Genomic DNA, 27,273 nt, shown 5'->3' on the forward strand with positions numbered 1-27,273 from the left:
CTGATTAATAATCAACAATTAGTAGTAATAGCATTCGTAAAGCTGTTGAAATTACAACGTCTTATTATTAAGCCTCTTCTTAATAATTATTTTGAAGACCTGCTCTGAAGCTCGATTTTTACATATCATGTGTTGTTTTCACTCGTATAAAAATTTAATAATGCAACAAATAAAAATGAATCTCTAAATATGTTGCTAAGCGCTTATCTCGAGAACGGATGCAAAAATTTGGTTCATTATTTTTTTAATATTCGTAGATACCCGAGGAAATTTTATTTAAAAAAGTTTAAAAATGTTTGTGATTATGTTCCATAATTTAAATGTAACTGCCTATTAACTTCTGTTAACACTTTAAGATCGTAAAGGAGGCTGAAATATTTATTTGGATTTAAATTTGAGAACAGTGCTTGAAAATTAGTAATGCAGATAGAAAAGGGAAATTTAATATCAAATGTTTACTCCAAATTGTGACAGTCAAAACATTCAGACGCAGTAAAACATATAATTCATCGTACCATTATTTAAAATATAGAGTACAAAACCTCAACTACTATTATAAAAGTAACTTTGATAAACAGACCTGTGAACGTATACAAATAATGTAGTATTCGAAACTGGTGGACAAGTCTGACATTTTCAAAATGGACCTATCTTAAAATGCAAACAGCGACTTAAAATTCAAACAAAAACGTAAATAAAAATAAAGGAAAAAAGAACAACGCCGCCAATTTATACAATGAACCGAATATTAATTATTTTTACGACGTTGATACCAAATACTAATAATTTTAAATTATAATTAATATTTTACACATGGTTTCACAGAAAAGGTATTAATTTTCTTCCTTCTATTCTGTTTGAAACGTTTATAATATTTACCGTCATTACTCACACGTTGGCGCCAAAGTAAGGTGATACTGCACTACATTTTACCCACAGACCACGTACTATCACAGTGTATCAAGGTGATAGATGAATAGTCTACCTGGGTAGCATGACGTGGGAGTACTATATGTGGTGTGAAGTAACATATATATTATTGCTGAAAATATATTATATTCAAAAAATATTGCACTTGTTAAGAAACCTATTTACACATTCAACGCAAAAAAATAATTTAAAATAATAAAACTGAAATCTACATCTTTTTTGTAAAACATTTTTTTTATTTTTACTATTCATTATTTATTAATTATTTCCAGATGACTTATGAAATCAAGAATAGCTTAGTAACCGCATTATTTGTATTCAGTACAAGGTACATTTAACAAATTTAGTCTTAATCTACTGCTTATATTAACTTTAAATAACATACATTATGTTTTTAAAACCAAACTACATTACATTTTACAGCTGAATGTTTCGTATTCCAAAATGTATCAACCGAATAAAATTCCCGGCTTGAAATCCATTCTCACTGAAGAGTAATAGACTGTTTACAGAGATTTTGTATGTAAGTTCTAACAAGTATCTAAACAATGTTAAATAATAAAGTATTAAACAATTGAAAGTGTCATGAAATTAGTAGGCATATAACATACGAGGGCTGCTATTTATATTTGTGGCCTAAGAATGAAAACACACGTTTATAATATTTATAATATTAGGCTGTTTACAGAGATTTTGTATGTAAGTTCTAACAAGTATCTAAACAATGTTAAATAATAAAGTATTAAACAATTGAAACGTGTTATGAAATTAGTAGGCATATAACATACGAGTATATAGTAGAACATATAATACATAATAACTTACACTATATGATCAGCTGTTGCAAGGAAACAAAAATTGTATTCTCATCCTGCACAGACCGAAGAAGTGTAAATAAACTGCACAGGAACTTCCACTGTGAGAAAGTGGCAGTGCTAATATGTTTTAAGCAGTCAGTTATCTTTTACAGTTAAGAGACGGATGGGCGCTCTTCATCAGACTGGACAACCTTTAGAAAGAATGTTTAATGAGGAAACTGTAAGCTAAATCAATAGCCTAGTAGAAACCTCCTTGGTAAAGGTAATTAAATATTGTCACGAACTGTAGCTTTGCTAATATATTCAAATTAGGGAATCGAAACCCCCACAATCATAAAGCACTTTCTATATTACCAAAAATATGACCTTTTTTAATTCAAAATCAAATTAATTAAAATGCTGGATACTTTAATCAGACGGTTGTTTTCAATAATATCTGGAAAAATCCAAGTATATGAGCTGATATATTCTACCAGCAATGTAAACTCAAGACACGTCGGGTGGGTCAGCGTCTTACTCCGAAATACTATGGCAGTTATTGTCCTGCTTTCTGGATAATGGTTGCAGTTGTACTTTACTTAGTCACTGAGATTTTATTAGGTACTTTCTTTTTGATGTTTCAAATACTTTTACTTAGCATTCTTCAGTATGTATACTGCTTGTACCTGTAAATCTGTCCTCGTCGTTAAATTCCTTTAGGACAGATTTTTTAACTGAAAATTATGTTATAAGATAAAAAAGTACAATCGCTTAATCAACTCCACTAGTAAAATTACTTGATCTGCTTAATATTTGATACATTCAATACATGTCGACCAGATGCATACAGACGTTAGGTGTATCTGCAGGAGCAACGACAGCCGCAGAGACACTCAGGCAGATGGTTGGTGAAGGTGTGCGAAGACGCTCGTGCATTTGCAATTTGGCCGAGGATAAGAACCGGGAAGCCAGCCTCGGCTGCAGACCAAAGTCAAACTGTTGGGCATCGAAGTCTCCTCGCAGCCAAAGTGATCGTGCTAGAAAGTAATCACGTCCACATGTGGTTGAGGTTTATCCTGTGTTAGGTGAATATAAGTCTCCCCAACAATGTCACGTCCATCATTCGCCAACATTTTCACGAATATGTTATACGGCTATTTCAATATACTGCATACTAGATTAATCATATGATTTTATTACTGTAAACTGTATATGTCTCAAAACATTTGTTGGTATTATTTTAAATAGTGTTCTTGTGCTTTATGAACGGCTACTTAAAAGTTTAAATTTGAGATATGAGTTTTTAGTTGTCAACGTTTTATGAGTGAATCATTAGTTTATACATGATTCCGTTTTATTTTCAAACAACGTATTTATTGTAAAACAAATTAAATGTTACGTGGGTGGAAAGATTTCATTGAGATTCGGCCTAAAACTGACCATAAAGTGGAATGGACCAGCTTGTCGCTGACAGAGGCTAACGATTACTGTCAGATGTAAGAGACAGCAGTGTCCCATTAGTTGGGGATGCGTACGTGTCTTGGCCCGAAATGTGTTTCTTCTGTTGGGGCAATGGAAATATCGCCAACTAAAACGCGAATAAAAATTCATCAGCTCAACAAATATAAATCAGTTTTATTTTCTTCATTGTTGTACAATTTACTTAGGTGGAAAAAATTTGAAATACATTATGTCGTGACTAGCACATAGTTACCCGCGGTTTTGCACCCAGTTTTAAAAATCGAAGTCTGTACCATTCTTAGTAAAAGCACATACGCATTTTTAATGCTCTACTATAATTTTCAATGATATTTTTCACATATCAAGCAAAATTTAGTTTCAATGGATGTTGACTTGGAATTATATGACGCTTGATAACTTTCAAACCACCTTTATTTATTTGTTACTGAAATGAAATTTCGTTCTTTATAATTTTATATTTAAATACGAACTAACCAAAGTAGTCATTACGAAGATTATTTTTAATTAGTGTCTAATATTTCTTTATTTTCTCCTTTAAAATATTTTCTGGTTATATTAGTTATATTGATTACTTAATTGCTGGAATTGTAACATTATTTGGATGGTGTTATGCAAAAAGGAGTTAACAAAATATTAAAAAAAATGAGTTATCCAACTCTTGTTGTAGAATATGTTGCTCTCTACATTATGCAAAAATGATTTAAGCCCTATCAGTGTTTCAAAGACTAATATAGTAAAAATGTTACCCCACAATCCTTGAATCTTCAATTTACCATTAATGCAAAAAACATTCAACCACTATAAAAACACTCATCCCACAATCAGATGTTTGTAGGCTATTTTGGCAACAAGCACTCAACCAGCTGTATCAACCCACAGGAGCAGTGAGCACCATTAATCAGGAAAGTGAGTGGTTGTTATCTGTTCAATTTGTTTTACATAGTTTATTATTATGAAAAATTCATTCAGCTAAGTGATATTTAACGACCTTGTAAGTGACAACCTTCATTGAATATTATAAAGGTAAGTCACAATTTGTACTATTTTACTTTTTGAGCGATAGTTATTAAAAACCTAACCTATAACAATAGATGAAAAGTTGTTTTAATCAGCTTTATTAGGAGTTTTACTATTAGGATAAATGTATTAATAGTTGGAATTTCTTTTTAACCCCAAAATAATGGTCCCTTCATAGACGTAAACTATGTGTAGGCCAGTGACTCAAATCCCTATTGCTAAACTTTAGCCTATAACAGATAGTTGAGTGGGTTGAATGCTTATTACCAAATAACCAATATGGATTTCATACAAAGAACAGACCAATCTTGAGGGTTTAAATGTTTATTGCTAATTTGCCATTGTACAATTTTACTTATTTTTATGTAATCCACTGTGTGTTAAATGCTTATTACAAAACTTTATACAAGGGGTATATAAGCTCTGTAACAGATATATGTGTGGGTTGAATGGTTATTGCTAAATAATTAATGTGTATTTCAAGCAAAAAAATCCAAAAGTTTTAGGCTTAAATCTTTATTGCTTATTTAGTAACAAGCCTATAGCTAAACTTGTAAGAGCTTAAAAAACTATTAGCCCTATGTACCCAAAAACTTCCATACCTACCTTTTGTATCCCTACCAGATTACCCAGATTTCAGGAATTCTTTTATTCCAACAATTTTAGCCTATTATTTTTATTTATTTATTTCCAGATGCTGTCTAGAGGAAAAAACGTTGATTGACTTGGTGCTCAAGAATCAAAACAAAACCAAGCAGACGAAGAAAGGAACGGTACCATTATTTATCGATAAATGATATTTCTGCCCAATTATTCGGAGTTTGGAAAGTTGAGAGCGCTCTTTAAAGATCCAACAGCGCCTATACACAGATTTAGACTACATTAATGTAATGAAGGAATGTAGAAGGAAAATAAATTTGTTGTTAACAAACTAGAAAAACACGAAATGGTTTCAATTGACAAACTATTGGAAAACATCACTAATAGGAAAGTAGATTCAAACAAAGAAAAAGTAAGTTGGCTCAAGACCCATGAAATAAAAATTTTGAAAAGGGAGCCTTTCATCTTATAACATGAAAACTGACGCAACAGAAGAAAATGTGTAGGTAGTTGATTTAGAAAAGAGGAAAAAAGGTCGACAACAGAGGTCGTTCAAAGATATTCAGTTGGACCACTTGTGACCAACAGGTAAGCCACTTTCAAAGGAAAAGATTAAAGACCTTAAAGAAATCTTAAAGCTTGTCTCACAAGATTTGAAATACTTTTACGATTTCTTGAGAACGGCTGAACAGGGAGAATTTGATGATGATGTTGACGGTTTTTGGAGTCACAAACGTCGACTTTGAAATCGACAATGATGATAACTAAAATTTGTTCAACTCTCTCTAACCTTTAAAAACAGATTAACTTTGGAAGACTATATTTTAATGAATTTTGAATGAATAAAACACATTTTTCATTATTAGTATGTGGGTTACTTTCATTTTAAGCCCTCATTCCTTGATAACCTGTTAAGCAAAAAGCATTTATCCAACATTTTAATTTTTTTTTACACAGATATACTTGACATTTTTATTTACAATTATGTACAAAAATAAGTCAAAACATAGTTGTTATAGTAACAAACAAACATTTATGTACTTTTTCAAAGCATATGATTTGCCAGAGGTTGTTGACTTTGAAGCTGTTTATCTCAGAATCATGTTTGTGTGGGTTGAATGTTTTTTGTATAAACACCATCCATTTATAATCTTTCAACACTTGTACAAACAAGTGTAATTTAGAAACACAAATAAAAATTAATCGCTAAATGTGTTGCTATACGCTAATATTGAAAACGACTGTACCAATAGTTAGCTACAAACTAGTTAGCTTCCCTTGACACTGTGTATGAAATTTTTACCGTAGGTAAAAGAGAAACAAAGGGATGACAAAGTATTCCCTTATAACAGAAGTTAAATACTAGCGTTGGAACTTGATTTTTTCCACTAAAGTAGTCTTTTTAAGATCACGTATCTTATGCACATAAATTTACTAACCGATGTAAAAACATTGTAATCCATTGTTATCACCATAAATATTGTATACTGTAATTAAATTTAATCAAATCATTTTAATCATTTAATCCAAAATCTACTTTTATATATTTCTTGGGCAGTGCAATAACATAAACTCAAATATAACAAAATTACCGTAATTAAATTCAACCGGGAGTGCTTGAGAAATATTGTAGACGAAATTAAGTAAGAGAGCCGAAGTAGACGCATTTCAATAGAGATTGTTTTCGGTAGCATTTTTTTTCATTATAGCGGTACAAGACAAATTCTGTGTGTGTCATGAGGTTCTGCTAAATAAATTATATCATTATGGCGTCAGAGGTGTAGCACTGAGCTGGTTCAGGTCTTTCCTGTCTGGAAGACAACAGAGTGTATCTCTAGACAGTCCTCATGATAAGCATTCATCGTCTTGGAGTGGGGTCAGTATCGGCGTGCCTCAGGGTTGCGTCTTATCGCCGTTACTGTTTTTACTTTATATTAATGATTTAGACTGCACAGTTCAGAACATTAAAATCACAATGTTTGCAGATGACGTAACCCTACTCCTCACCGGTAGAGACTCTGTAGCTGCAAAGAATACTATGGACTTAGCGATTTCTCAGCTTTCAGATTGGTTTCAGGCAAATGGATTACTTATGAATAAAACGAAGACCAGTGCAATACATTTTCAGATCTGTGGGCATTCGGCTGACAGGACCGAGGGGATAGACCATTTTGCTGACATCACCTTTTGTGAATTCTCGAAGTTTCTGGGATTGATTATGGACAAAAATGTAAAGTGGGATCTTCATACAGCTGAAGTTTTGGAGCGCTTGAGCTCTGCAACCTTTGCAATACGAAATTTGAAGCCCTCTTGTAGCGTAGATTTTCTCATAGACGTTTACCGAGGATACTGTGAAAGTCTTCTGCGCTATGGTATAGCGGTTTGGGGTAATCCATCTTCTTTAGACAGGCTTTTAAGATCCCAGAAGTCTGTTCTGAGAATAATTTTTAACCTCCGCAAATCCGACTCGTGCAAAGAATATTTTAAAAATTTCAATATCTTTACAGCGCATTCATTATATATATATATATATATATATATATATATATATATATATATATATATATATATGAAGTTCTCATTCTTACTTATAAAAATCTTGATGAAATTCCTAAGACAACAGACTTCCATGATTTCAATACAAGAAATAAAACTAAACTATGTTTCCCACAGCACAGAACAGCCAAGTTTGAGAAGAGTCCGTTTTACTTTGGTATTCGGCTGTTCAATAGGTTACCGGAACAAATAAGAGCAGAAACCTCCCTTTCTGGGTTTAAGAAATCGCTGAGAAACCTCCTAAAGAGTTCTGTATTTTATTCTCTTAAGGAGTTCCTCGAGTTTAATTTTTGACCTCCTTACAATTTTTAATTAGAAAGTTAAGGTATCTCGTTGTTGATTGCCTTTCATTGATTATACATTACTCCTTTATATTACTTGACAAAACACAATATTTGTATATTTTTTGTAGAATTGTACAAGTCAAATGTGTGAATAAAGAATTGAATTGAATTTAAAAACAAAATGTTTCTACTGAAAGGTTTTCTTATGAGAACAAGAATTATGTAATATTACAAAATGAGGATGAATTATTTTATAGTTTTAATTACATTTTACATACAGGGTAACCATTAAGTCTTAGGACGACTTTATTACTTTTAAACGACAAGAGATATCATAACGAAATATTTTGTATACCGCTACTGGAAATTGTAAGCGACTTTTCTGTGTACATAGTGGTCGGATTTCGCTTTGATATTTTCACCAGTGAACTCATTTAAAAATAGATGTTCAAAATGTTTCCTTTCGGCCGTCTGAAAATGTTCTACGTGTAATCAGAAAAACCTGCTATATTAAGAATTACGTGAAAGCAGTGCCTCTAGGTCAGGGTTTCCCATCCACTGGACTTCCCCATAATGGCTGTTATCTGTCTATCAGTTCTACTCAAGCTAAAGTACTTTTTGCACCCATATCCTGTTTCTGTAAGTTATATGTTTTAAGAGATGTCGCTTAGTGAGCGTGAAAGAATTACACTCTTAATGATGCGCGGCTGGGGTGATAATGTAAGACCGTTTGCACAAGTAACACATTTATTCAATGCTAATTTTCCTGATAGAGCTCCTATTTCTAAATCCACAGCACAGTACACAGTTGCTCGCTTTGTAGACACTGGTAGTGTTAAGGATCGAGCCAGATCTGTACGACCAAGTACTGTGACAGACGAAGACGGCTCATTAGACATTCTTCAGACTTTCATTGAAGATCCAAACGAATCAGTTAGATCAGCAGCACAATCTCATGGAATAGGTCGTGAATCAGTTCGCAAATTATTAAAGAAGTCTGGTTTCAAAGCATACCGTGTTACCCTGTTGCAGGAACTGAGCGAAGATGATTTTGATCGTGCCGGATGGAATTCAGTGAAATTATGAAGAATAAAATTGACCAAAACCAAATACTTATAGACGGTATTGTATTCTCTGATGAGTCGACTTTTATGTTGAATGGCCATGTTAACAGGCATAACTGCCGGTATTGGGATAATGTTAACCCACACTGGATGAGTGAGTGTCACACACAACATCCCAAAAAATTAAACGTATGGGCAGGTATCGTACGTAATTCAATTATAGGACCATTTTTCATCGATGGAAATTTAAATGCCAACAAGTATCATGGTACGCTCCAAAATGAGATTGTTCCTGCTTTACAAGCTACTCTGGGCGCTGACTTCCAAACATGTTTTTTCCAACAAGACGGAGCACCGCCACACTATGGTGTTCAGGTAAGGCAATACTTATATGCAGTATTCCCACACCGGTGGATTGGAAGACGTGGTGCGATTGAGTGGCCGCCTAGTTCCCCTGACCTAATTCCGCTCGACTACTTCCTATGGGGCTACATTAAGGACAAAGTGTTTCGAACTGAGCCTACAGATCTGAACGAACTCAGACATAGGATATCACATGAAGCTCAAGCTATACCTCGAGAATACATACAAAATGCAGTAGCCGGCTTTTATAAGCGGTTAGCACATTACCAGACGACCGATGGTGAACATTTTGAACCCCTACTTTGAAAGACTTTCAGTAGGTATTCCCCTTAACTTCTAACAGCTACAGTATTAGTTATTTCTTATGTAATAATGGTATTAAACATTTTTTAAACTGTGAACAGCGATTTCTTCCGACTGGATCAACCTTTTGAAGTCCGGTTTGCGGCATTGTTTTCAGTTCAAGTAGACATTTAAAATGATGTACAACTCAACATTGGCTGTCATTAAAGATCTTCTTATAACCTCCGACGGGCCGTCCCCCAAAGATGAAATCCGACCACAATGTACACAGAAAAGTAGCTTATAATTTCCAGTAACGGTATACCAAATTTGGTTGCGATATCTCTTGTCGTTTAAAAGTTATAAAGTCGTCCTAAGACTTAATGGTCACTTGTGTATAAGAGACGTAAAAGATTTCAATTACAAGTAATCCTCTGCAGTTTAAACAAGTCAAATATTTTCTGTTATTAAACAGGGATGAAATTGCATTTTGTTCGTATAAAACTTATTAAAAAACTTTATGGAGTTTGGCTTTCGTTTCACTACATTTTATTAAATTGAATATAAATGAGATGTCTTGTGGGAGAATGATTACATAGAGCTAAAGATACTTTTAATAAAAGAGCTTTCAAAGCACGCAGCTTATAGTAGTAAATTATTAGTGTAGTATAAAAGGGCCGTATGAATCATCTTGTGAACCAGTTATTAACGTAGAGAAATTTTCATATATTACATTAGATGAATAGAATCTCTCAATAAACTCCATATTGAAATATTGGATTTAATATTAACAGGGAACCCTACATAAAGTAGTAAATTTACAGGTAATTTGTTTGTTTACTAAAAAATGTGAAAAATTATAATGGAAGTTTATTCTTGATTACGGTAGAAAATTAGGTTGGAATTATTACATCAATACTTTTGATGAGTTTGATAATAATTCTAGCTTTCGAATATATACACAATATATGGGAAAGTACAGTAACTGCCAAAACCATTTATGATTTTTTCCTACTTAAATTTCAACAAAATGCTTGTTTTTGCTCAAGAATATTTACTTTTTTTGAGAGAGATTTTAACTTCGATATTAAAAAACCCAGTAGTCTAAGCTAGTCTGAATTTGCAATATTGTAGATTTTTAGCATACAGGAAAATTATTTATTAATATTGGATATTTGTTCGTTTTAATGAAAACGATTCAATTCTAGTTTCAAAAAGTTCTAAAACGAGAATAAGTGTTACATTTTAGTTTTATTTATTAGTCACACTGTAAGTGTGCTGTATAATGTTGCAACAACATGGTAAAACCTAATTCTCAGAAATATGCCATCAATACGTTTTGAACCGTTTAACTTAATAAATAAATCCTTTAATATGATTTTCACATGTTTATATATATTGTCTTATCACATAATAATTTCAAAGATTTTAATTTCATGAGAAAATATTTAACAAAAAGTGTTAACGTTTATGTAAATATGGTTAAATTTGAAAACTATGTATTTGCTTGCTAGTATATATAAATATATTTAAAACAAAGACTGCGTTTTAATGAACGCCTTTAGCAAATTAAAGCTCTTTATTAAAGTTTTTCGATGTATTGTGAATCGTTCAGTGAAACAAGAAACACTGATTTCTTGTATCGCTGACCAATGAAAAATGTCTGGAAAAATCCTGCTTTTTAAAATTATTTTAACTTTTCCAGATCTCGTAGGGCTAAGATCTTGTTGGAGAACAGATGAATAAATTTAATTTTAAAGTTTATTTAGATATTCTGCAATAGCTCGTAAACGCCTGCTAGTTTTCGACAGTGAGTCTTAGAAAAAGATGATCATGATTTTAAGGAAGCTGCAACAACATCATAGCAAATAATCAAAGTGAGTTAAGCGTAAAAACACAGTTTAGTGATGCTTTGCATGTGACAATCTTCCAGAAAAGAGTCAATGAAGAATTAATACAAAGTATTATGCAGCTAAAAATACAAAATGGAATACTACAAATATAAAATAAGTTTGAATAGGGTGTTGGTAGAGTGAACATAAGAAAGGATTTTTGAACGAACATAAATTAGAAAGTGAACTGAATTCAGATGATAAACCATTTACTTTTTATATTATAAATTCTATTTATTTTGTCCCATAATTTTGATTATTTTATTGGCTTTACTCGAGTGAAGCCAATCGCTCGAGAGCCACTGAAAATGTCTGTCTGTCTAACTGCAGTATATCTCGAAAACGAAATTGCGTATAGACTTGAAATTTTGCATGAAGCTTCATTTTTACATAATAAGTAACAATGAGTTCGATAATGGTGCATGTGACCACCATTTTATTAATATGCTAAATATTTAGTCAAACTTACTCTGTGAGCACGTGACATTATATGCTTTGTAAATGTTATTGAATATAAAGTAATTTTTAAACTTTGTAAACTCCTTGGAATTTTGCCAAACATTAGGGAATATTTTACATTGATCTTATTGGTAACAATGAGGAAACTAAAGAATGAATAAGTTTGTGATGTGTTGAGTACAATCATTTGAGATTTTAACTACATATTGGATTCCCTGAACTTGTATTCAAAAGGTGAAGTCTACAGTAATTGTAGCTATTTTTCATAATACCAAGTGTATTTGGTGGATGACACAATTTTTGCCAATGTCTAAAATTATTATTCTTTTCTACGCAGAACAAAAAGACAGTTATCTATGAATACAAGGTACAACACAACATGCTTCGCTAAATGTTGCATGTAAAATTTAAAATCTATAGCTCATTTCGGTCACGTCATATATTGAGGAAAAAATGTTTTCACCTCCTAACATACAAAATAGAAAATGAGTTAAATATTAATGAAGTATAGTTATTGGGGGAAATGCAATTACCAATCCAGTTACCAATTTCTGGAACATTAATTTGTGATAATTTACATATTCGTGTCACAATAAAATACATATTAATGAAATTAAATGGGAAATTGCAGTAAATTCTCATTCTAACATTGCATAATTTCTTTAATCCCAAACACGTGTTTACTTTGTTTTATTCTAAAACAGGCGTTTGTTAAAATATTTAAATGAAATTAAATAGTTATTTTCTTCCGACATGAAAGTTTTAAGTTTAAAATTAATAAAATGGTTGTATATAACAACTTTTATAATTTTAAATTAACTGGAAAGGCAAAACTATGGTTATTACAATATAATAAGGGAATTGGGCATTAAGGAATATTATTTAGAATTATGAACTGGTTTTAAGGAAGTTTGGGGAATTCTCGATCGGTTGCTTATTTTAGTAGTGGAATAACCTAGTACACAACCTAGCTTAGGTACTAAGGCGTTCTTTGTAATGGCGATTCTTGTAAATATTATCCGATTGTTAAGACACGTTCTATAAATGAGGAGATGATACATGTTGGTGTGCAGGTTGTAGTTATATCACGTGACAGATATATCTTACTGGATGGCGGCTTTTCATCTCGATCTCGTAGTATCTTAGACAGGTTAAAATACTACCAACTGAAACTTATTTATAATTATTGTTTTTATGATTAAAAACAAACTAAATGAATATTGAATTGGTGCAGAAGTTGTTAACTTTTTAGCGTCAAATCTTAAATAACCAACAATAATGTAAAATGTTCAAAAGATTTGCTCATTTTAATACAAAATTTTGTGTTGATTAAAAATTAAATTTTAAAATAATGTTGTGTTCTATTTAACGTTCTTACAATACCATTGGGTTTCCAAATTTGAAATGATGTATTTTCATCTCTTACTCAAAGCAACGTAATTAGATTGATGTCGCAGTCTACAACACAAAGTGTTAATGTGAGCCAAAACTTTTAGCATGTTTTTACATATTAACTAATTTGTTAGAAATAATATTATTGAAAATCATATACCACATATTGAGGTAGGAAAAAATTATTCATAAAACTACATTAACCCTTACATCGCCTTTTTATTATTGTTTAAATATAAAGATATCCCAAAACAATATAAAGTAATAAGTTTTTGATGCAGAGGTCATCAAGTGCATTTATTCAATGTATATTTGAGTAAATTTGAACATTACATTTTTGAACTCCCTAGATTAAACGTGTCCTAGAATCTGTACAAAATGACGTGAACTATTTTAGTTTGTGATGTTTGATTCATCAACTGTCTACGTTTGGCTGCCCTGCAAGTTGGCAGGTCTGCTTGACCTTGAGATGGCACCAGTGCTGTACACAAAAGCACTTTGTTTTATCCTCTGTTCCCTTAGTTGAGGCCAGTCATAAGTGCAATGTGGTGTTGGGCAACTCAGTAACAATGTGTAATCAGCAAGAGGAAGCGTAGTGTTTTATTTGGCCAGTGAAAACAGTCAGTTATAACTGACCACCAACGTCACTGTCGCGTGTGTGTCGTGTTGCACTGTCTATTATAACAGTGCAACGTAATTTTAAATGTCAGTATGGTAGTGAACCACATACATAAAAAACAATCCGTCGTAGGCAAAGTATTTCAAGGAACTGACAGTGTTTTAACAACAAAAAATACCAGGAAAACCGAGAAATTATGAAATCATACGTTAGTATACTAACATCAAACAAAACTTGAAGGAATTCTCTTTCATGATGTGTACTCTTTTATGCAATTTTACATTAAGTTCCCCATTAAATTTTTATTTTAAACTGGGAGATATTTTAACATACCATGTATATAATATCGCATATAAAGCGATGCCCTCAAAAGTGAATTTGGTACACATAAGCTGATTACGTAAATATAAAATCTAAAGCATTTTCATGAAGCATTTTTATGTAGCTTACATATATAGGGGTTTAAATGGGGAGGTAAACCCTGTATAAACTATATTATATTTTTAAACTTCTCGGAAGCTTAGAACGATGAGTTTTAAATACACGTATTTCGTGCTCTCAACGGAGAACAGGCACTGGGCATTCTTAAGACCGGGAATAGAAACTATGGTCAGAAACAAACGATTGTCGACCAAAGAATACCCTAAAGCATCAATTTATTACGGTGACGAAGCTACCGCTATTACGACAACTGAAATACCTTAGTCCGCATGAATTTAACAATGGCCGCAAGTAAACACTCTTGAATCTTTTACACCGAAGAAAACTGTTCAGACCCTTGTATGCATATATTTTTCATAGTAGCGGCAAGTTAAACTCTACAATAGCGTATGGAATATCATTGACTTGAACCGGAAATTCTTATTCGCAGGCTAAACCTAAAACAATGGCCAGTGGAAATTGTATTCAATTTTTCAACCTCTTAACCAAAATATAGAAAACACATGTAGCTTATCTTAAATAGGTGTAATACTGATTATAAATTGTCTTAGCACTCCATATCGTAGTAATCTCACTAAGGTTACTATGTACTTAGTATCCCTCAGTTGAAACTCTTTGGTGTTATTCGATAAAATAATATGGAATGCTCCGAAGAAATTTGGCTTGTTCATTGGTGTTCATAAAATTTGTTCCACTTTTCAACTACAAAATTCAAAAAAATTTATCTTTAAACTTAAAACCCAATTATTTTGAAAAATAAATAGAATACTGTAATATATTCCAGTGATTATCGCATATGTCAGAGGGTGTTTATTATACCATTTTAAAAGCGTAAAAGAGTAAAGGTACGATGACGTACCTTTTATTAAATAGAATATTGTATGCTGATAACACCTAGTCTTACAAAGATTTTTAACAAAATTAAGGAAAACATTTGAAAACTAATTTAAAGAAGATAATAATGTAGATTAATATGGATGCTTCTACAATGAAATAATATTGTATAACTCATGTTCTATTCAAATGTTTAGCCTAAATTTGCACATGAACGTCCAGTTATTATAAGTATCTTTTTCGAAATTCCAAAAGGCTGAAACTGCTCTTATACAAAATGTATTCAGAAATTGGGTTTGGTTCTTATCCTATAACAAATTGTTACTGACTGTATGTAATTGTGTTTTATACAAATGATATACTTTGACTTTTAATAGGCAGGAAACTTTTATGGGACGGGTGGAATGACATATGAATAAAAATTTAATTTGTAGCAATAAGTAATTGTTTAGTTTATTTATATAAAACAGTAACATACAAACATTAAAGTGTATTAGAGTTATGGCTGGCTTAGTATAATAAACAGTTTCTGGCGTCTACCATGTTAAGTAATGGATGGCTTGTCAAAGTTTAAAGGGAAGATGAGTTTGTGTTGTGTATTTGACTAACTAGATAAAGTTTACATCCCTAGGTAGCATAATTCATCAACGTAGCAGCGCAATTGATATTTAACAAGTATTTTCACCATATAGTCTCACCACCGCTATCCATCATGTATTAAATTTTTAAGAATGCAAAACTGGGCTTGTGATTATTGAGGAAAATGCCCTAGTAATCTGTATACAACGTTAGTGATAAAATTAATGAAGTATAGTCGTTAGCCACAACTAGCTTAATTCTTCCATTAAAATTGACGACAATTGTCACAAGATAGGGGTTGCAATATGAAAATTACAAGTTACCCCCTCGTACCCCCTTTAAAAAGGGGAGGGGAATTTTTTATCATAAAAAAAATAAAAAAAGTATTTTAATAAGTATAGTGAAGGTTTTAAAACGATATACCAATCCGTTTGAAATATATCCAGGCGTGACAGGACTTAATTTACACCCTGAGATTAAAGGAGTTATTTGCCCATAGCTTTTGCTAGGAACGTTGTAGAGATGTTTTATTCATGTCGATGTGTTTCTATTAAATAAACCATTAAAATATTATATCTCAAGTAGGGGTTGCAGTTTAAAAATTTAGTCCCCCACCGTACCTTGCTTTGAAAAGAGGGGGATTGTTTTTATCATTTAAAAATCCCTAAAAAGGATTTTAATAAGTATGGTGAAGGTTTTACATCGATATCTCAATCCGTTTACAATATACCCAGGCGTAAAAGGATTTAATTTACACACTATATATATATATATATATATATATATATATATATATATATATATATTAGAATAATGAATAGTCAACTAGAACCCTTTTAAAAATTATTTTATTTCAAATTATATATACTCGCAGTTTGGTTCTTTATTTGTTGAGATTTCGTAATTGTTACTGTACATTAAAATTAACATTTGAGTAAAATTTAGTTGAAATGGAATCAAATTAGTTTGGTTAACTATTACGAGGACATTTGTTATTAAAAGATTGTAATACCAAAGTAGGTTTAATTATTAAGGTGGTTTTAATCATAGTATTACAAATATAAATATAATTTAAAATGAAGAATATCACAAACATACAAATATACATACAAACCTGAGTTCCTGGAAATTTCTCAAATAAGAATAAAAACCATGTTATGTGTTATTTATCCCCAGTGTTCTAGTTTACAAGAAATTGTTCAGTAAAAAAATATGAAAAGTGTTTATGAAAAATGTTGGAAACTATTTTATTTTTCCATTATTGACATAAAAACAGTAGTAACAACTATTAAAGTGATATTGTATTATTTAAATTAATGAAAAAAGATGCAATATTCGTTGCCTGAATATCACGATCCTATAATACAGTTAACAAAAATAAAAAAATTTCTTCATCCTAAATATATGCTTTATTTTGTAAATAATTTTGGCAGGTAATATCGTGTACATACAACGACATGTATTCATCCAACTGCCTTCAAGAAATATTTTATATGGTTTTCATTTTCTTTATCAGTTAATATTAATTTAAATTTATACAATACTATTTTAACTTATACAGTCTTAATATTCGGTAAAGAAATTTCAGCTGTTAAGTAACTCCTTTTAAAATTTTATCTCAAGTAAAACCTCAACTGATTTTAGTACATCTACTAACCATTCAAACAATTATTCGCTCTTATTCTGCCACCAACGTAACACGATGTTCACCTAATATTAAGTCATAAGAATTATTTTACATCATGCAAACGTCTAATAAAAAATATTAAACTATTAAAAATATTCGAAACTGCAAATTATTGGCAGTAAAGTAATATAATCAATTAATCAATCCTCGTAGGAACTGTACTGAATAATTAAGTGAATGATCATTATTATCCAAAACTAATGTATGTGTTCGTCTAATTTGTTTTTATGTTACCAATTTAAGTTTTGATAAAATATTGTGTATAATGTATTACATACAGTGGAAATTACCTTACGAACATAAAATAAACGGAGAGTGTTCAAAATTGATTGACCATAAGTAAGGCGTCAGGGGAATGTAATATTTATCCGTGTCATTTCCTGTACCATTGTTACTTTTTACAATAATAGACATTGTTTGTATAATTTTGTAATTTTTCTGATAAGTTACTATTATTTTAACAGTAGATATTCATAATGGTCCCGGGCATAAAGGACATACATAACAGAGGGACGGTAATTAAACCAATAATTATTAATAAATATACCTAAGGTTTGTATAGTATGGACGGGGAGCGCTGTAAAGTTTTATCAGCTCAAACTGACCTTCGTGATATGTAGAAGTGTGATGTCAGCTGAAAGCGTTACGACAGTAAACATTCACATAGGATTTCCCTGGGGTCAGATAACACCGGTGGTCAAGGCAGTTAGAAGGGTCATGGTTGGTTACGGTGGTTTTTTTGTGTTGTATTGTAACTTTTACCATTTGTATTTAAATAAGTTTCATTCCGTTCGTTGGAAATGGGGAAAGTTTTGGCGTTATGAAAATTTGCGGGAATACTAAAACCCATTAATAGCCATTTTTAAAGGTTAAATTATTCACAGATTCGAACACAAAACATGTCTTTGTGGTCTAGAAATGATCTACGACAGAGAGCCAAATCGCACTTTATAAGCATTTAGCTTGGGTTCTTACAAATATACAGAGGAATTTTTCTTCCAATGAGATAAATTGATCGTTACTGTTCTAGTATTAGTGTAGGTCAAAATGGGAGGGTATAGATAGGTTTAAAATATAAAAGGATATTTTGTTCTCAAATTATATTTTTTCTATCATGGTATATTTAACACCGTCATATACATAAACAGTATTTATATAATCGTCAGAAAAATAAAGAAGCCGAAATTCGCTACTTTGAGCATCTCTGTATAGTTCGCTGAAGATGATTGCATTTTTTCACGTGGCTTTTGTCTAATCCCCCCATTTAAGTTATCACGATCAAACGGCCATTGTCTTCTTTACCAGGGATAAATTTGTGTACTCAATGTTATACGTTTATGAACAAATCATTACGTATTTGGATTTTTGCTCACTTTTATACTCCAAACCATATAGTTTCATTTATATGGTTTATCATTTTATATGTTATTTATGGTTTCATTTATATGTTATCATTTCAAAATCTGTTGCAATTCAAATGCATATGAATTTAGTTAATGTTAGTATATCTAAGTTAACATTTGACATTAGATTTAGTTACACCGTAAAAATGTTGGTAGTCAAAAATCTCACGTAAACTTGAATATAGACTTTATCCTTTTATTTCCTTCTGGCACTTTTATAATTTACCTGAATTTAATTTACAATCATAATCTAGAAATTAAGTATTCATTAGTATTTGAAAAGAGGTTAAAGAACCTCATAGTTTTAGTGCAAAGCCGCGGGGAACAGCTAGTAGAATATAAAATTTCTCAACATTTCTGTATAGTTCGCTGAAGATGATTGAAAATTTTCAGTGTCTTATGGCTGGCTTTTGTCTAATTACCTCAGTTAAGTTATCAGGATCAAACGGCCATTGTCTTCTTTACCGGAGATAAATTTGTGTACTAAATTTGATATGTTTATGAACAAATCATTACGTATTTAGATTTTTGCTCACTTTTATATTCCAAACTATATAGTTTATAACATTTCAAAATCTGTTGCAATTCATATGCATATAAATTTGGTTAATGTTAGTATATCTAAGTTAACATTTGAGATTAGATTTTGTTACACCGTAAAAATGTTGGTAATCACAACCTAACTGGTACATATAAATAATCTTCAATCACTAACGAGTGGTCTGAAGAATATTTTCTTTGAATAACTTATTTCTTTAGTCTATCTAACTCCTCAAAATCAAAATCGATATATTACAGGATTTCACTTTTATCCCTCCCTCAACTGAAATTTCTATATAGTTTCATATTTCTAGATATCACTACTATATGTCCAGGTACTATTTCTCTACCACAAAATTTCAAAAATCAACTCGATTTTAAAAATTTTCACGTCGCCACCCCAACTAACCACACAGCACCTTTACTTTTACAACTCTCAAACACGACTCTCTCTTTTCTCTCTGGCGTTCCAGTCCACAATTTCGTCTGCAAACCACTGGATTTTGATCTGGTTACATGTGATTCATAATCTCACACCTGAAATAGTTTATTTAAAATCTTTAAATACCTAAAACTCAATAAAATACAACTTTGAGAGAACAAACAAGCCTACAAGGTCAATATCTGGAGATCTGGCTGCTGAAGTTTAAAGTCTACACTGTTCTAAATTCTATCGTTTACATTTAAGATATAAGAATTGTATAAGTTGATATAAGTGTTTTTATTTATTTGTTTGACAAATAGAGTTATAAGTATATAAAAATACATCTATAATCACATTGTAAAAGTTGGATAGTCTGTAATTAAAAAGCAATTAAGAATTGGGCTAATTATGTATTAATTGTAATAAATTAGATGAGCTTCTGTTAATTTGTTAAGGCACAATAGATTATGATTTTAGCATTGTAAATAGAAAATAGACAGGCTTTTAAAATATTTGTCAATGGAAAACTAGACAAAGATTGAAGTGAAGATGAGATGTGTGTTTAACTTTGCAATTAAGTTAACCTCGTTATACTCAAGCAAAATTATTCCTTTTAGTTCATATTGATCTAAGAGTTTAGAAAGAAAATTCACAACTATTTCGGTGTGAAGTATAATTGGAGGTCTTTATTGGCTGAGCTTCAGTGAAGCCTATCCCTAATCGGGGATTTGGCACACTTTTATTTCTATCGGTCTGTCTGTCAGCAAGATATACTGAAAATAAACTGACCTATAGACTTGAAATTTCGCCAAAATTTTCATTTTTACGTTAGCAACACTGTTGTATGATGGTATATGGTAGTCACTGGGATTTGTCTGAGCGTTGGTAATATTTTTACATTGCTCTTATGGTTAACATTGATAGCAACGAGAAAAAGCTGGATAAATACATTCTTAAACAAACTGAGTACAATAATATAAGATTTTAACATCTTAAACCAATTTATATTATTAAAAAAGTAAACAGAAAAATTTAATAAAGTGAAAGTCAGTGTCTTATTTCAGCGCCCTTTTTGGGTTGTATTTACCCACCCACCTCACCGGAACTTTTATTAAACACTGCTATGACAAGTAACTCAAAAAATAAAAGTGTGCATATATTTTGTAGCAGTACATCTAGATAAAAATATACATTTCGCCTATAATTATACATAAAAAATATACAAAAAGCCTACATTTGTAGGCTTTTACATTTTGCATGAAACTTCATTTCAACATGAACAATAATGAGGTCTATTATGGTGCATGTACAGCCATGGAATTTGGCTGAGAGTCATTGAAGCACTAAGTAGCACTGACAGATTTTATTTTTAGTCTCACGAGGAATGTAAAACTGTATGATGTATGTCTGTCTATCTGACTGTAGACTTCTCGAGAGTGAAGCTATAGGCTTAAAATTTTATTTTTTCATTAAGCTTCATTTCTATACAGGCAACCATAATGGCAACGAAAAAATAGCAGAATACGTAAATGTATAAACAAACTGATTACTATCATACGGGATTTGAATACGTGATATATCAACACATGTAACTACACCAACATATACAACATCATCCTTTGCTGATTTAGTGCAAAGACTTTTACTATTTAAATTATGCTATGAAACTTAACTTAATGAAAGAATCTGAACTGTATCATGTGGCAAGATATCTCGACAAATATTTCATCTTTAGATTAACATTTTCCCTAAGAAATCTCTTCTACAAAGACAGAAGATGGTGCAAGTTGAATCAGAGAATTTAGCTGAGCATCATCACTTAGTGATGATATGGCTGACACAATTGTTTCTGTTATGAGGTGTAAACATTTCTTTCCGCAATATATGAAGTGAACGAAACGAGCTATAGATTTTTAATTTTACATACAACATTTAGCGAAGCCTTCTGTGTAATACCTTGTACGAACAAGTAACTGTGCTCTAGTGTGGTGTGTAAATGAATAATAGTAATTTTGTACTTTGGCACAAATCGTGTCCTTAAACATGTGTCTAATGCACTAGAAATGATGAAAAATAGCTATAACCAGTTTATATCTTTTAGATAGGTTCGTAACTTAAAAATGCAATCAAATTAAATATTTTTTAATTAAATTTTTACTCTTTTATTTATTGATTTTGGAATAGTACTCTTATCCTAGTATATTACTCATAAACATAATATAAATTCACTAATATAATGAATATAATACGATAACATTTTGTATTAAATGGTTGTAAGGTTTTATAAACAAATGACAGAAGAATAACCTGTTTTAGTACATTACTGAAGTCACATAAACAGTTTTGTTCCAGTATTTGGCTATCAAGATCACTGGGAGAAAATTTAAACATTAAAGATGTTTATAGTTCCATCAGACTTCCTGCGTATACGCTATAGCCCTCACTTGTGGAATTTAAGGTCCAACAATGCACCCTCAAGTTTTACAGTAATTTGATCATCTCAGTCAAAAACCTGCATGACTCCTCCTATACAGTACCCTACACGCTCCCTCCCCCCTCTCACTCTATCCTCTTTAGACGTGCTTCAGGAGATGTTCCGCAAACCTCATCAATAATGTTTAAAAGGGTAATTCTTAAACATTACCAAGCAAAGATTATCTGGGAGATCGGTAACGACAAACTACAGGTTGAGACTTGAACAATTGCACTTGAAGGATAAGCATTCTAGATAAAAGTGTGCGCATAATACGCCATTATCAACACCTGAGTACATATCAATACATATAACACTAAGAACAGTTTTGCACAAACACTGTCTACGGGACAATCCTGTGTCAAACCTTGATAAAGGTGTATTTCAAGGAATTTTGTTCGGTAGACTTCTTTGATCTCAGTTTTGTACAACATGACCGTTGGACTACAAATTTAATATGTCCGTCACAGACAAAAGTCAATAACAGTTGATTTAGTTGCAATTGCTTTGAGATTGAGTTCATTGAAACGCTCTATTGTTTTGTTGAGCTCAATAAACGTGACCAATTCAAGTCTGTGTTTGATTTTGCGTAAAAACAGAGAATAGTTTCGCTTGCACATTGTACGATTTTGCCGTGGTATAGCATTGATCCAACGTTATGGACGTACAATAAGAAGAAGAATTCCTAAGAACGACCGGATTTGAATTACATACGATAAGCGTGCAAATATTTGCTATATATAATTGATAACATGTGAAATAAATAAAATTACTGGGACGCTACAAAAATTATTCATTCCTAAATGTATTTTACACTTATATCACCATGTCTTGCGAATAAATTTTAAAAGTTACTTTTACTCTGAATGTCTAAAAGTGTGCGTGTAGGACATTAAGATGTATTGCCAACTATTAACATCTTAGTGTTAAAATTACTCCTTTTCGCGTTACAAAACACAAAACTCTGTGATTTAAGAAACAAATTCGTTATGAATGTAAATAATTGAATAAGTAGCATACACCACCAATTTCGATTTAGATTTTTTTTCCAAAGCTGATTTTCCACTTCAGGTCAAGAAACAATATATAAATACACAGCTCTGAGAAGGCTACTTTTGTTAAAAGACTAAATGGTTTTTATAACAGTCTTTAAATGTATAGTAAAAATTACCGACATTGTCTGTTCTGCACTGCTAGGAGTTACACGTTTCTTATCACGTAATTTAGTAGGCTTTCCACGTTTATGAGCACTTGTTCGACTCAATTATATTTCCAAGGCCAATTTTGAGTTTTCCTTGATGCCACGATCATGAAAATATCTCATAAAGTTTATAAATATAGCCATTAAATTTACTTTATTTTTTATGTTTTGTTCCATAGTTGATTTTGTTTTGTTTCCCGATCAAGAACTATTTATGGCAGACCAGAGAAACCTAATTCTGTCAAAAGAGAACGATTATAGCTTTTATATCAGTTTTTAAATTCATTTAAACAGTCTCTAATTATTTTAGAAGATTTAAAGCTGGAATGGGTACATTAGGTAGACTGCGTTTAAGGTAATCTTCGAAGTCATATTCTGACATTATTATGTCTTAGGACATTTTTAAGGTGCGTTAGTGCTTACCTAATCGTTAAAGTCTAGAACGGCGTGATAAATTATGGTTAATCTATAGATAATTTACTCACTATAAATGCAAACAAATTGAACATAATAAACAATGTTTACACAGAATAGTTGATTAGATTTTACGAGCTTATTCAATTTATATTACACAACTTTAGAGATCAAGGTCGGAATTTTCACAATTTTTAAAACAAGTGCATAGCCCAAAGGGATTTTCGAAACAAGAATAGGCCTATATTCATCCCAGAAACCGTAAGGATGTGTATGTAAACTATAAGTTCAATCGGTAGAAAAATGTACGAGTGAAAACAAAACAAAAAAAACAATGGCACTTTCGTGTTTATAATATTATTATTAACCATGTGTGTATAATTTTACTTTTCTAGGACTTTTAGAAATTGAAAAACAACATATAGTTCTTCTAGGTGTTGCAACTATCATTTTAACCCCTATCAGCTGTATGAAAATGCTTTATTTTGTCTAATTAAGTCAAGATGCTTACTTGTGGCAATTTCACTTACTGAGATATCGGGAAGTTGGAGAATTAGTAAGAAGTGAGTGAGAGCTTTGCCTTTTATATGGAGAGATACATTGTAAGGTATACACAAATTAGATTCAAAGATGGAATAACATACTTTATGAAGTATACAATTATACCGGGGTATAATTTATAACTGCATATTTGGTATAAACATAGTTTACAATTATATTTTCTATAAGTTACGTTTCTTCAAGGTATTATCTGTATGTCACAGAGTATGTCTATTTTTAGATTCACTGAACTATAATTTGTAAGTATAAAACTATCGCAGTTGTAAACACAGTAAAACAGCACTAAGTTTTAAAAACTTAAGATAAACAACTACAAATTTTGCATTCGACTACTACAAATCTTCGAAGGAGGGAAATAAAGAAGTGAAATGAATTCAAGTTGTACAAAGTGTATTAAAATGTTAAACACCGTCAAGGTTTATAAAGTGACGTAGAAGTTGTGTTCTGTTGCTCTTTTGGAAAACAATCAGAAAAGTTTCAGAGTTTGGTACAGTTCCAAAAATGCTCTTGTGAATTGTGTACAAAGTTTGGGAAAGACCGAATACAGTAAATTATGAAAGTTTTATACAACGAGTTTAAGAACTCTTGTAGTGACAGATTTGTACTTCGTCAACCCAACAGAAAGTATGATCGAATTCATTGTGTCTTAGCATTAAATTCAGCACTGTTTTGTTGTTTGATTAAGTGCTCTATGGAGACTAAAAATAAAAATCGATTTGTTATATTATTTCTCTCATATGTATAATCTCCGCTCATTAATAAAATAATAAACAGTTCATAATAGAACAAAGACGTATTACCAATATATGATTGATTGTTGACTGTTCATTAATTTTGATTATATGAACAAAGTTCACGTACAAAGAGAATATATCCATGAAGATTTAGAAGTCAGTTTTAAAACTAAAATACTTTATATAATTATCCAAATACCTCTTTCGTATAATCCTGATCAGTGATTTTTTTTATTGGCCTTGCATGACCCTCCGCCACAGTAATCAGTCTAACAGATTTAATATGAGACTCTGTAGTTGTATCGAATTTGTAGAAAAGTATAGGTGTATGAACTATATTTTAAAATTATAATATAAAAACAACTACTCTTAATATACTGAATTTTGCCTATAAATAAAAGTGAAATGCAAATAATGAATAAAGTACTTGTCTTAAAGATAATGTTAAAGCATTAAGTTCAACTATTTAGTGATTAAACTAATAACAGAATTTAGCTTTATAATGAAACTGATTATATTATAAAAAAAGTTCAATAATTTATAAAGTAATTCTGGTATTAGTTTTGGAGTAATTAGCTATTCCTAATTACACTATAATAAGAACAAAAATGTATTTTGTTACAAACTAACTAGTAAATTGTATTATAATTTGAGTAAAAGAGCATTTTCCTCACTTCCTGAGAAGAGTTGATGGTGGGAAAGAGAAGTGCGGGAGTTAGAGAAAAAAATATAAGGAATAGTTCCCACATTTGCGGCAAGTTTTGACTGCAGTGGCCAGTACGCTTTGTTTCAATAAACCTATGTCATAAAACTCTAACACTTAGGTTAGGTATTTGTTATGACTAATCGTAGTCAATATACGAGTACTACCATTTCTGTTACCGGAAAACCCATTAACAGCTGCAAAACTTGTGAGAGTAAATGTGTGCGATCGTGTGTGATGTTGAAATTGTGAAGTGTTATACATATGACCTAATCTACATAGTCTCCCCAAGTAAGAAAAGTTCTACATGATTAAAACACCGTAGGCATGATATAATTTTTATCAAGTATAACTGCAGAAAATTTATTTGAATTTCAACTCGAATTAGTTTATGGTCTTTACTCCAAACATTTGTATATCTTACATTGTGGAATATAGTTTATCCACCCCGCACTGTTCATTTCTATACAGGCATCATAGAGTCCGATAAGGGTATTCTATTTCATGAGATTCAACTCAACAGTATCTAATATGATCTGAATATTGATCTTATGGATTGCCATGATTGCAGCAAGAAAATCGCAAGTATGGAAATCAGAAGGTTATATGGCATTTCAACGCATAGTGTTAAAACACATAAAACATGTAACCTAATTATCGGAAATGAAATGATCTGTAAACTTGAAAATTTACACGCAACTTCAGCGAAGGTTGTCATGCGACACGTGGGTTGATCCTTCCTCTCTTGTAGGCTACCTTTCCCGTAGGTCGTGTTTGATTTTGGTATAGATAAGATTTCCTACATTTTTTAAACCACAATTAATTTTTATTTGTTTCAAAATTCATGAAAATCCATATGCCAGGAGTCAAATCTGAGACAGTGTTAGATACCTGACGCTGCAAATAAAAGGAAAATAAACTTAAGCTAAATTGTATTTTATTGTTTTATAAAATATTTTCACTAAACTGGCAGTATCGTATCCTACAAATATTTTTCATTTAATCAACTTGTAACCATATAACTTATAACTTTAGAATATTTCTATAATATTTTACTATATTATTCTAAGACAACAAAAACTTAGACACAAATTAAAATGAATTCCTTTTAACTTTATAGTCGTGTACCAACTTACAATTTATAAAGTACGAGAAACGAAAAAGTAAAGGTAAAAGATTTTCAGTTTTACTCGACCACACTGACGTCATGAACGTGATGTTAACTGGAACTGTTACGAGAGGAAACATAAAAGTCACTCTTCCTTAAAGCCTGATAATACAAATGGCGAGGGTTAGTAAAAATGGGAGGGTTGGTATCACTGGTGTGTCCATTAAAGATTGCGAATGTTACTGTAGGTATACGACTAGATAGCAACATAGATTAACTCCCAGTTCCATCATATTAAAGATATGTTTAAGTAAGCATGTACCATGAATAATTATATTCATATTGTAACTCCTAACTATTTAATTCGTATAGAAAACCATAACAAACCTCTAAAATTGTGATAAACCAGACAGGAGTGTTATTTGAGAGTCGTA

Source organism: Homalodisca vitripennis, chromosome 2, assembly GCF_021130785.1.
Source record: "Homalodisca vitripennis isolate AUS2020 chromosome 2, UT_GWSS_2.1, whole genome shotgun sequence".
Lineage (NCBI taxonomy): Eukaryota > Metazoa > Arthropoda > Insecta > Hemiptera > Cicadellidae > Homalodisca > Homalodisca vitripennis.